Here is a 12,721-nt window from a genome sequence, read left to right as displayed (position 1 = left end):
CTAATTTGTTCGCTATAAAGTATTAAATTGGTATTAAATAAAATTAGGTTTGGCGACCGAAATTATTGATATCATTCAAAAATTTATTACATCACTGCGAAATTTAACGTTTATTCTTAAGGTATAAATATCTTTAATCAATCAACACAAAATATTTCAAAAATTCGTCATGAGTTAAATTAGGTTTTGGAACCGAAATTACTTTACCGAAAAGAGGGCGTATATTTTTGATAATATTTGATTGATTAAAGTGGGATAAAAAGCCAAAAAGATTTTTAATTTTATTTTTACCATGTTTTTAAAATTAATATATAAATCTTAAATTAATATTGTAAACTTTGTAAAATCAATATATTTAAAATTGTAAATATTTGAAAAATTAATATAAGTTTGGTGTGATTTTATAATATGAATTTTTAAATTAAGTTTGGTGTGAATTTTTAATTTTTAAAATAAGAATTTTTAATTTTATGCATTTCAAATTTTAAGTTTGGTGTGAATTTTTAATATTAATTTTAAATTTTATGTATTTTTATTTTAAGTTTGGTGTGAATTTAAAAACAAAAATTAATTTATCTCATTAAGTTAAAAATATGAATTTTAAAAATTCGTCGTAAGTTGAAAACTAGGTCTTTGAACCGAAATTGCTTTACCCGAAGGAGGGACGAGAACTTTTATTATCATTATTTTTAATCTTATTGAATTAAAGTAAGCCAAAAATATTAAAAAACCCAAAAATCTTTACTTTTAAAAACCGCGCTTTGATTTGACAAATTTTAAAATTGTGTCGAGGGACAGACTAGGACAACGACCCGAAACGCCCTCGCTCCTAAAGGAAAACAAAATTTTTAAAATTTAATTAATTATAAGTTTTATAAAGTATAAGGTTTAAAAAAGGAAAAAAAAAAACTGAAATCACTGTAGCCGGCACCCCATACGATCGCATGGGGTTTGCACTTGGAACCCATGCGATCGCATGGGGACGAAATGCAGGCCTGATACATACAGCAGCTCGGTTCTGCCTCAACACAAACACACACATACATTCACGAAACTCACCCAAAAATTCACCAATTTTCGCCATTTTTCCACCGTAATTCATCAAAATTCTTGCTCTAATCATGCCTAGATTCTCATTCTTCAGCAAATTGGTAAAAATTACACCCCTAAACTCTATAAATTCCTAGTTTTTGTGATAATTACCAATTTTTTTACCTAATGCAATTTTGTTAATTTCTAGTGTAATTAGTGTTAAATTGTTAGTATTTTATGCATGTATAACCTAGATTGATGCTATTTAACATGATTTGAAGCAAAAAACTTCAAAATTTTTAGAAATCTAGGGTTTGTGTTCTTGAGCAATTTGGGGCTTTTTGATATAAACAGGTTATGGTCGATTTTTGTCATGAATTATTGCCAAATTGAGTAGTGTAACATGTTTAGATAGTTAAATGATCCAAACAATGATCCTAAACATGATTTTTGGAGATTAAAGTGGATTTTTTAAGTCCAAAATTCATGAACTTGATTAATTTGATATATTTGCCATTTGAGACTTGTTTAATTATTAGTAATGAATATTTTGACATGTTATTTGAGTTAAATGCTTATGAATTTTGTATACATTTTCATATGTGCTTATTTGAAAAGTGTAGAATTGTGAAAAATTGTGAAAATGTGTATAAGTTTAATTTTGATTTAACATGTTATAGTGATTGTTTTAAGTTGTTATTTTGCTAACACTAATGCATATTTGGATGCACAAATTTTGTGTTTAATGTGTTTTGCAGAAAGCCGATACTGGAGGTTCAGGAGCATCATCATCTAGACGACCAGCACCAGAACCAGAACCAGAAATGCAACACGAACAAGAACCACAACAGGAACAACAACAACAGCCTGATCAGCACATACCTTATTATGATCCGGTACAGTTTGTTGATGAATTCATAGTATTCCCAATGAGGCCGCCAATAGAATTCCCAACGATTCCTGAGCACACTCTACATCCTAATCTGAGATTTGATAGAATATGGAGAGATTACGAGACATATCAAAGGAACAAATTCAAATTGGTAACAAAAAATTTAGAGGTGCCAAGGGTAATCGATTGAGCCCCTTTGGAAACGGTCCATCTAGCTGACCGTGTTAGACAGCTTTTAGTTCAAAGGGTAAAACAGCGCATTTTCAAAGACTAGCATTAAGTTCAGCAAAAGCTACTAATTTTGACGACAAGATGACAAATAAATGTGATGTAACAACAGACGAAATGAACAAATGATGTGCACCATTTATCATTCAGCAAACAAACGCCAATATGTTTGGAAACTTTGGTAAAATTTAATCATTTCTACGCTAATCACCCTCAATAATTTAAATTGTACTGATTTCTTGCAAATGAGGGCATTGCAAGATCTTAAGTGTGGAAAGGGGTTAAATTCTTTATGATTTTTAAAATTTTTATCTTTATACACTTGGTTACCATTAAAAATACTAGTAAAGCAGTAGTTGTATTAGAATCTAGTGCTCTCTGATAATAAAGAACAGCCCTAGTCTTATACACTGACTACCCAATTCTAGTAAAAATTTTCAAAATTTTCAATTAAATGAACTCAAAATCATGTTTATACATATTTATGAACGATAAAATTAGGTGTTAACACCGAAATTATAGTTACCTCGGAAAGGACATAAATTGAGAAACAAACCAAAATGTTAAAATTCATTTAAAATGGAATAGAGAACAATAGAAAGGAAAATAAAAGCCAAGTGTGGGAAAATTCTTCAAGTTATTCAAAACATATGTCACATATTTTTGTACAAATAACTGAAAATACTTTTGCTTTGGACTAAACTAAACTATTTTACCCGATGAAAGAAAAGAAGAGATGGATCTACACGATGAATCAATTCCATCATTAAAAGGAAGTAAAGTCTTCCGAAAAAGAAACGCGCTTCTTGATTTAGGTCAGGAAGTTGTCGTCCAGACCAGCTGTAGGTTGACGAAAAACCTAGGAAAGTCATCACTAAAATCAGCAGGAAATCCACGAACCTCAGCATTAAACAGGGTCGCCAAGTGGTCAGATTTATCCTAACCATGAGAAGGATTTATCTCGTAAAATGGGGGGCACCGTGCAAATTAGCTGGATAAGACTAATGAATCAGATCCCCAGAAAGGATAATCTCCTTAAAGATTAAAAATCAGCTTTTAAGCCTGATATTACTCAATCCTAGAGATTGACCTTAAAGATTGAGAATTCAAACTCATGGAATTCAATGATATCTAAACTCGAGCTTGAACGAGAAAATATTTTGATCAAAATTACAAACCGATTTGTTTTTTGAAAACCCTATTTTCAATGCATTCATTACCATTGAACGTAAAATCCTAGGAATTCACCTGGAATTCATTAGGTCACCTGAACCAAATCGGGTGTCAACCTTAAGAACGGTGGTTGCATAGCATGGTCGAAGACAGGACCTTGTGCCAGACCGAAAAATTATAAGGGTGAGCTTTACTATTGCTACTACAAAGGATAGTAATTGCGTCCGACACGTTATAGACCATAATTAAAAGCATGTCAGGGGACATTGCCTTAACAGTTGCTTGTTCAACGCTTTCCTTTACAACCGGACGGTAGTTTACCGAAAGGTAATATACGGGACAAGTAAACTGGACGTGTTGCTTTCCAAATACAAGGTTAGCAAGTGGGTGACACAAAACCGCAAGTTTTGAGCTAAAATTTTCAAATCTGAAACCCACCAAACCCACAAAAATATTTTTGCAAACACCGGTAAAGGGTTATTCCGGAAAACTTATCTAGGGTAAAAACTAGATTTAATTTTCAAAAGATCAAATGTTTTCATAAAGATCCAATTTCCTTAATGGATCTAAATTTTTATAGTCATGTGGGACTGTAAACCATATCGTTACTACCATTGTTTATACCGCCGTATAGAAATCACTGATGTACAAAGTGTGAAGAATAAAGAAGTGATTCTTGTATTTCAAGACTATATTGCTTGAGGACAAGCAACGCTCAAGTGTGGGAATATTTGATAATGCTAAAAACGAACATATAATTCATAGCATTATTCCTCAAGAAAGACAAGCTTTTAGTTGCAATTGTTCTATTTACAAGTAATATTTGTTTAAATAATAAAAGGTGAAGACAAAAGACAGATTCGACGAATTGAAGACGCAAACGACCAAAAAGCTCAAAAGTACAAAATACAATCAACGAGGTTCCAATTATTGATAAGAAACGTCTCAAAATTACAAGAGTACAAGATTCAAAACAAAAAGTACAAGATATTAAATTGTACGCAAGGACGTTCGAAAATTCGGAACCGGGACCAGAGTCAACTCTCAACACTCGACGCAACGGACTAAAAATTACAAGTCAACTATGCACATAAATATAATATAATATTTAAATAATTCTTATAATTATTTAATATATTATATTTATTTATAAAACCGTCGGCAGAAGAAAACAACCAAATGTGAGCCTCCCCAGCTGGCCATGCGATCGCATGGCCTTGAAGAGCAAAGCTCATGCGATCGCATGAGCTCCTTTTTCAGTTCACAGGCCTATAAATTCGTAGTTTGGTGAACGTAAAATCCATCCTATCTCTCTATCTTACAAACGTAAAATATATATATATATATATATATATATATATATATATATATATATATATATATATATATATATATATATATATTATAATTTTAATTTTAATTTTAATTTTAATTCTAATAATAAGGGTATGTTAGCGAATGTTGTAAGGGTGTAAGTCGAAATTCTGTCCGTGTAACGCTACGCTATTTTTAATCATTGTAAGTTATGTTCAACTTTTTAATTTAATGTCTCGTAGCTAAGTTATTATTATGCTTATTTAATCCGAAGTAATCATGATGTTGGGCTAATTACTAAAATTGGGTAATTGGGCTTTGTACCATAATTGGGGTTTGGATAAAAGAACGACACTTGTGGAAATTAGACAATGGGCTATTAATGGGCTTTATATTTGTTTAACTAAATGATAGTTTGTTAATGTTAATATAAAGATTTACAATTGGACGTCCCTATAAATTACCATATACACTCGATCGGACACGATGGGCGGGGTATTTACATGTACGAATAATCGTTCATTTAACCGGACACGGGAATGGATTAATAGCCACTAGAATAATTAAAACACGGGTGAAATTATGTACAAGGACACTTGGTATAATTGATAACAAAATATTAAAACCTTGGATTACACGCAGTCGATATCCTGGTGTAATTATTAAACAAAGTATTAAAATCTTGTTACAGTTTAAGTCCCCAATTAGTTGGAATATTTAACTTCGGGTATAAGGATAATTTGACGAGGACACTCGCACTTTATATTTATGACTGATGGACTGTTATGGACAAAAACCAGACGGACATATTAAATAATCCAGGACAAAGGACAATTAACCCATGGGCATAAAACTAAAATCAACACGTCAAACATCATGATTACGGAAGTTTAAATAAGCATAATTCTTTTATTTCATATTTAATTTCCTTTATTTTATATTTAATTGCACTTCTAATTATCGCATTTTTATTTATTGTTATTGTATTTAATTGCACTTTTAATTATCGTACTTTTTAATTATCGCAAGTTTATTTTATCGCACTTTTATTATTCGAAATTTCATTATCGTTATTTACTTTACGCTTTAATTTAAGTCTTGTATTTATTTTTAATATTTTACATTTGGTTTTAACTGCAACTAAAGTTTTAAAATCGACAAACCGGTCATTAAACGGTAAAAACCCCCCCTTTATAATAATAATATTACTTATATATATATTTGTATTTTTATAAAAGTAAACTAATATAGCGTTAAGCTTTGTTTAAAGATTTTCCCTGTGGAACGAACCGGACTTACAAAAAACTACACTACTGTACGATTAGGTACACTGCCTATAAGTGTTGTAGCAAGGTTTAAGTATATCCATTCTATAAATAAATAAATATCTTGTGTAAAATTGTATCGTATTTAATAGTATTTTCTGCTAAAAATATAAAGCTATTTCTGTAAAATGATGATGATGATGATAGAATGGGTAAACACAATGAAGACACGGGTAACGGTGATGATGGACTGATTCATTCAGGTAATTGATTTATTTAGCAAAAGTTGTTTTTCTTCACAATGATTCATAAGCAGATTAAACTCAAAAACTACATGCAGATTTAACCTCCAAAAATATGCATGCACAACTTATTACAAAACCCAACCAGATTTGCCTGATCTGCTTTTCGGATTCACCAAACCTGTGTAGTGACCCGAACTTTTCCATGTTTATATATATTAAATGAAATTGATATTTACATGATTAAGTGTTTCCAATATGTTAAGCAATCAAACTTGTTAAGACTTAATTAATTGAAATAAGTTTCATATAGACAATTGACCACCCAAGTTGACCGGTGATTCACGAACGTTAAAACTTGTAAAAACTATATGATGACATATATATGGATATATATATATATATTTAACATGATATTATGATAAGTAAGTATCTCATTAGGTATTTTAACAATGAGTTATATACATAAAAATGAGACTATTGAATTAAGAAACTTGAAAACGATATATATAACGATTATCGTTATAACAACGTTTTACTAATTACATATGAATCATTTTAAGATATTGTTACACTATATATAAACATGATAAATGATAAGTAAACATATCATTAAGTATATTAACAATGAACTACATATGTAAAAACAAGACTACTAACTTAAGGATTTCGAAACGAGACATATATGTAACGATTATCGTTGTAATGACATTTAAATGTATATATATCATATTAAGATATATTAATATATCATAATATCGATAATTGATAATGCTAAAAATGAACATATATTTCATAGCATTATCCCTCAAGAAAGACAAGCTTTTAGTTGCAATTGTTCTATTTACAAGTGATATTCGTTTAAATAATAAAAGATGAAAACAAAAGACAGATTCGATGAATTGAAGATGCAAACGACCAAAAAGCTAAAAAGTACAAAGTACAATCAAGGTGGTTCAAATTATTGGTGAGAAACGTCTCAAAATTACAAAAGCACAAGACGCAAAACGCAAAATACAAGATATTAAATTGTACAAAAGGACGTTCGAAAATCCGGAACCGGGACCAAAGTCAACTCTCAACGCTCGACGCAACGGACTAAAAATTATGAGTCAACTATGCACATAAATATAATATAATATTTAAATAATTCTTAAAATTATTTATATATTATATATATATTTATAAACCGTCGGCAAGAAGCAAACAAGCTCATGTGAGCTGGAAAAGCAGGCCATGCGATCGCATGGCCTGGCAGTTATAAAACCATGCGATCGCATGGTGAATAGTAACTGGCCACATCCCTATAAATTTCGCAATTTGGTTGAACAACATCACATCTTTTTCTTCTCCTCAATCTCAACGTGTATATATATATATATATATATATATATATATATATATTAATTTTAATTTTAATAATAAGGGTATGTTAGCGAATGTTGTAAGGGTGTAAGTCGAAATTCTGTCCGTGTAACGCTACGCTATTTTTAATCATTGTAAGTTATGTTCAACCTTTTTAAATTAATGTCTCGTAGCTAAGTTATTATTATGCTTATTTAAGCCGAAGTAATCGTGATGTTGGGCTAAATATTAAAATTGGGTAATTGGACTTTGTACCATAATTGGGGTTTGGATAAAAGAACGACACTTGTGGAAATCAGACTATGGGCTATTAATGAGCTTTATATTAACTAAATGATACCTCGTTAATTTAATATATAGACTTATAATTTGACGTATTTATATATAACCACATACGCTTGACTGGGTACGGTGGGCGGGATATCTATAAATATCAATAATTGTTCATTTTACCGGACACGGAACTGGATTAATAGTTAATAGACTTGTTGAAACAGGGGTGGATTACATTTAAGGGTAATTGGTGTAATTGTTAACAAAGTAGTAAAACCTTGGACTACACGCAGTCGATAACCTGGTGTATTCATTAAACAAAGTATTAAGACCTTGTTACAATTCGAATCCCCAATTAGTTGGAATATTTGACTTCGGGAATAAGAATAATTTGACGAAGACTTCCGCACTTTATGATTATGACTGATGGACTATTATGGACAAATCTGTATGGACATATCGAATAATCCAGGACAAAGAACAATTAATCCATGGTAATAAACTAAAATCAACACGTCAAACATCATGATTACGGAAGTTTAAATAAGCATAATTCCTTTATTTCATATTTAATTGCACTTTTAATTATCGCACTTTTATTTACTGTCATTTTATTTAATTGCACTTTTAATTATCATACTTTTTAATTATCGCAATTTTATTTACCATTATTTTATTTATCGCACTTTAATTATTGTCATTTAATTTATGCTTTAAATTAAGTTATATTTATTTTTAATATTTTACATTAGGTTTTAACTGCGACTAAAGTTTTAAAATCGACAAACCGGTCATTAAACGGTAAAAACCCCTTTTATAATAATAATATTACTTATATATATTTTTGTATTTTTACAAATATAGTTTTAAAAAATATAGCGTTAAACTTGGCGAGTTCCCTGTGGACGAACCGGATTTACTAAAAACTACACTACTGTACGATTAGGTGCACTGCCTATAAGTGTTGTAGCAAGGTTTAGGTATATCCACTCTATAAATAAATAAATAACTTGTGTAAAATTGTATCGTATTTAATAGTATTTCCTTGTAAAAATAATACTATTTCATATACCCCTCGCATAACATCAATAATATAATAATTTAACATCTAATTAGATATAATAAACATTGGGTTAACAATATTTAACAAGAGCGTTAACTTAAAGGTTTCAAATCAACATTTACATGTAACGACTAACGATGACTTAACGACTCAGTTAAAATGCATATACATGTAGTGTTTTAATATGTATTCATACACTTTTGAAAGACTTCAAGACGCTTATCAAAGTACTTCTACTTAACAAAAATGCTTACAATTACATCCTCATTCATTTTCATCAACAATTCTACTCGTATGCACTCATATTTGTACTCGTACAATACACAGCTTCTAAATGTATTTACTATTGGTATATACACTCCAATGATCAGCTTTTAGCAGCCCTTGTGAGTCACCTAACACATGTGGGAACTATCATTTAACATCTAGCATGAAATATCTAACAAAATAACAAATTAATGGAGCCTATATTGACTCCAACATTCACGTGAATGAGGAACCACAAACACACTTTCATTTTCAATTTTCATGCATCAAACTACTCTCTATCAAGTGTTCTTCCATTGTTCTAAATGTTCTTCATCAAAATCTAGCTCAATCTAGTTCATAAATCCATACATAAACCAAGTTATAAAACAACTACTCAAGAACATACCAACAACACTTCCAAGTTTGCTAGCTTACTTCCAATCTTGCAAATCCACTTTGAGTGATCATCCAACCTCAAAAAATCTTTCTTATTTATAGTAAGATATCTTTCTAATACAACGTAATACTCATATTCAAACTTTGATTCAATTTCTATAACTTTAACAATCTTATTTCGAGTGGAAATCTTACTTGAACTTGTTTTCGTGTCATGATTCTACTTCAAGAACTTTCAAGCCATCCAAGGATCCTTTGAAGCTAGATCTATTTTTATAATTTCTAGTAGGTTTATCCATAAAACCTGAGGTAGTAATGATGTTCTTAACACCATTCGATTCATATATATAAAACTACCTTATTCGAAGGTTTAAACTTGTAATCACTAGAACATTGTTTAGTTAATTCTAAACTTGTTCGCAAACAAAAGTTAATCCTTCTAACTTTACTTTTAAAATCAACTAAACATATGTTCTATATCTATATGATATGCTAACTTAATGATTTAAAACCTGAAAACACGAAAAACACCGTAAAACCGGATATACGCCGTCGTAGTAACACCGCGGGCTGTTTTGGGTTAGTTAATTAAAAACTATGATAAACTTTGATTTAAAAGTTGTTCTTCTGGGAAAATGATTTTTCTTATGAACATGAAACTATATCCAAAAATCATGGTTAAACTCAAAGTGGAAGTATGTTTTCCAAAATGGTCATCTAGACGTCGTTCTTTCGACCGAAATGACTACCTTTACCAAAACGACTTGTAATCTGTATTTCTGAATCTAAACTTATACTTTTTCTGTTTAGATTCATAAACTTAAGTTCAATATGAAACCATAGCAACTTGAATCACTCAAAACGGATTTAAAACGAAGAAGTTATGGGTAAAACAAGATTGGATAATTTTTCTTGTTGTAGCTACGTGAAAATTGGTAACAAATCTATATTAATCATATCCTAGCTAACTCATATTGTATTATACATGTATTCTAATATATTATGTAATTTTGGGATACCATAGACACGAATACAATGTTTTGACATATCATATCGACCCATCTATATATATATTTCGGAACAACCATAGACACTCTATATGCAGTAATGTTGGAGTTAGCTATACATGGTTGAGGTTGATTCTAAGATATTATATATACTTTGAGTTGTGATCTAGCACGAGGCTTGTATACACGAGGTCGTGGATTGATTCGAGATAATATATATTGCTTTATTTTCTGTACATCTAACTGTGGACAACTAGTTGTAGGTTACTAACGAGGACAACTGACTTAATAAACTTAAAATAGCAAAACGTATTAAAAATGTTGTAAATATATTTTGAACATACTTTAATATATATGTACATATTTGTTATAGGTTCGTGAATCGACCAGTGGTCAAGTCTTACTTCCCAACGAAGTAAAAATCTGTGAAAGTGAGTTATAGTCCCACTTTTAAAATCTAATATTTTGGGATGAGGATACATGCAGTTTTATAAATGTTTTACAAAATAGACATAAGTAAATGAAACTACATTCTATGGCTGGATTATTAAACCGAATATGCCCCTTTTTAGTCTGGTAATCTAAGAATTAGGGAACAAACACCCTAATTGACGCGAATCCTAAAAATAGATCTATTGGGCCCAACGAGCCCCATCCAAAGTACCGGATGCTTTAGTACTTCGAATTCATCATGTCCGAAGGGAGTCCCGGAATGATAGGGGATATTCTATATGCATCTTGTTAAGGTTGGTTACCAGGTGTTCACCATATGAATGATTTTTATCTCTATGTATAGGATGTATATTGAAATATGAAATCCTGAGGTCTATTATTACAATTTGATAAATATATAGGTTAAACCTATAACTCACCAACATTTTTGTTGACGTTTAAAGCATGTTTATTCTCAGATGATTATTAAGAGCTTCCGCTGTTGCATGCTAAAATATGGACAAGATTTGGTGTCAGCATGCTTGTATAATATTGTTTAAAACTGCATTCGAGATTTACTTTGTTGTAACATATTAATATTGTAAACCAATATGTATTGGTAGTGTGTAAGTGTGATATTTTAGATTATCATTTCTGGATAATCTAGGTGGTGACTTTTTAACTATGTCGATAAAATAAAGGTTATGGTTTGTTTTAAAAACGAATGCAATCTTTGAAAAACGTCTCATATAGAGGTCAAAACCTCGCAACGAAATCAATTAATATGGAATGTTTATAATCAATATGAACGAGACATTTCAACCTGTTTGCAGATTGACCTAACCTGCTTGCAGATTAACCCAACCTGCTTGCACATTAATCTCGTTCTGCTTGCAGATTGACCCAATCTGCTTACAGATAATTGATTTTGAACTGAATATTAAAAAATTATTCTGTTATTTGCAAATTCATTTTCTAGTATTAAATTTATTTAAAAAGTCGCAAACATTGATAATATAGATGGATCCTCGGATACTGAAAATGGAAGCACAGGGAGTGACGATGTTAACAGTGATAATATTGGATATGTTGATTTTGATGAAAATGTTAACATTGAACAAGAGAGGGCTAAAAAAAACCAATTATTCAAAGAAGAAGGAAGTCTGAACGAATCCTTTTAAAAAAGCTAAGCAAAAATGTTGTGGTTAAAGATGGTGTTGGTATGAGTGAAGAAAAACCAATTGAGATAAATAATGATTCAGAAACAGACAGTGAAAATGAAAAAGAAGGAGATCCGACCAAAAATGAGTTGCACGAAGTTATTGATACAATGCTAAAGGATACAGATTTAAATAAGGTACTTTAAAAAACATATGAAAAATATTATTACTTATTCTTAATATACAACTATTAACATTTTTTTGTCTTATGATATAGGCAACTTTAAATACAGTAATGTCACAGCTTGGTGAGTTAAAAGTTTATTTTTTTTATTTTAATTAATTAATATCATTATTTTATATATGTTCTCACACTTGACTGAAATTTTGTGTGTGGATTTAGGTGAACATTTTGGGATGGACTTGACGCATAGAAAAGGTCAAGTGACGAAGATAATAAATAAGATTTTGGGATTTGATTAGTTTGTCTTGTAATTTAGGTGAAGCAGAAGAAATTATATGTCACAATAACTTCTAGTTAATTTGTTGGAATGTTTAACAATTTGTGCAAAACTTGTTTGTAAATTCTGAATCTTTACTCATAAACCTATTTTAAAATTTTAAAAAAAA

Source organism: Rutidosis leptorrhynchoides, chromosome 4 (genome assembly GCF_046630445.1).
Source record: "Rutidosis leptorrhynchoides isolate AG116_Rl617_1_P2 chromosome 4, CSIRO_AGI_Rlap_v1, whole genome shotgun sequence".
In the NCBI taxonomy this organism is placed as follows: domain Eukaryota; kingdom Viridiplantae; phylum Streptophyta; class Magnoliopsida; order Asterales; family Asteraceae; genus Rutidosis; species Rutidosis leptorrhynchoides.
This window is presented reverse-complemented; position numbering follows the sequence as displayed.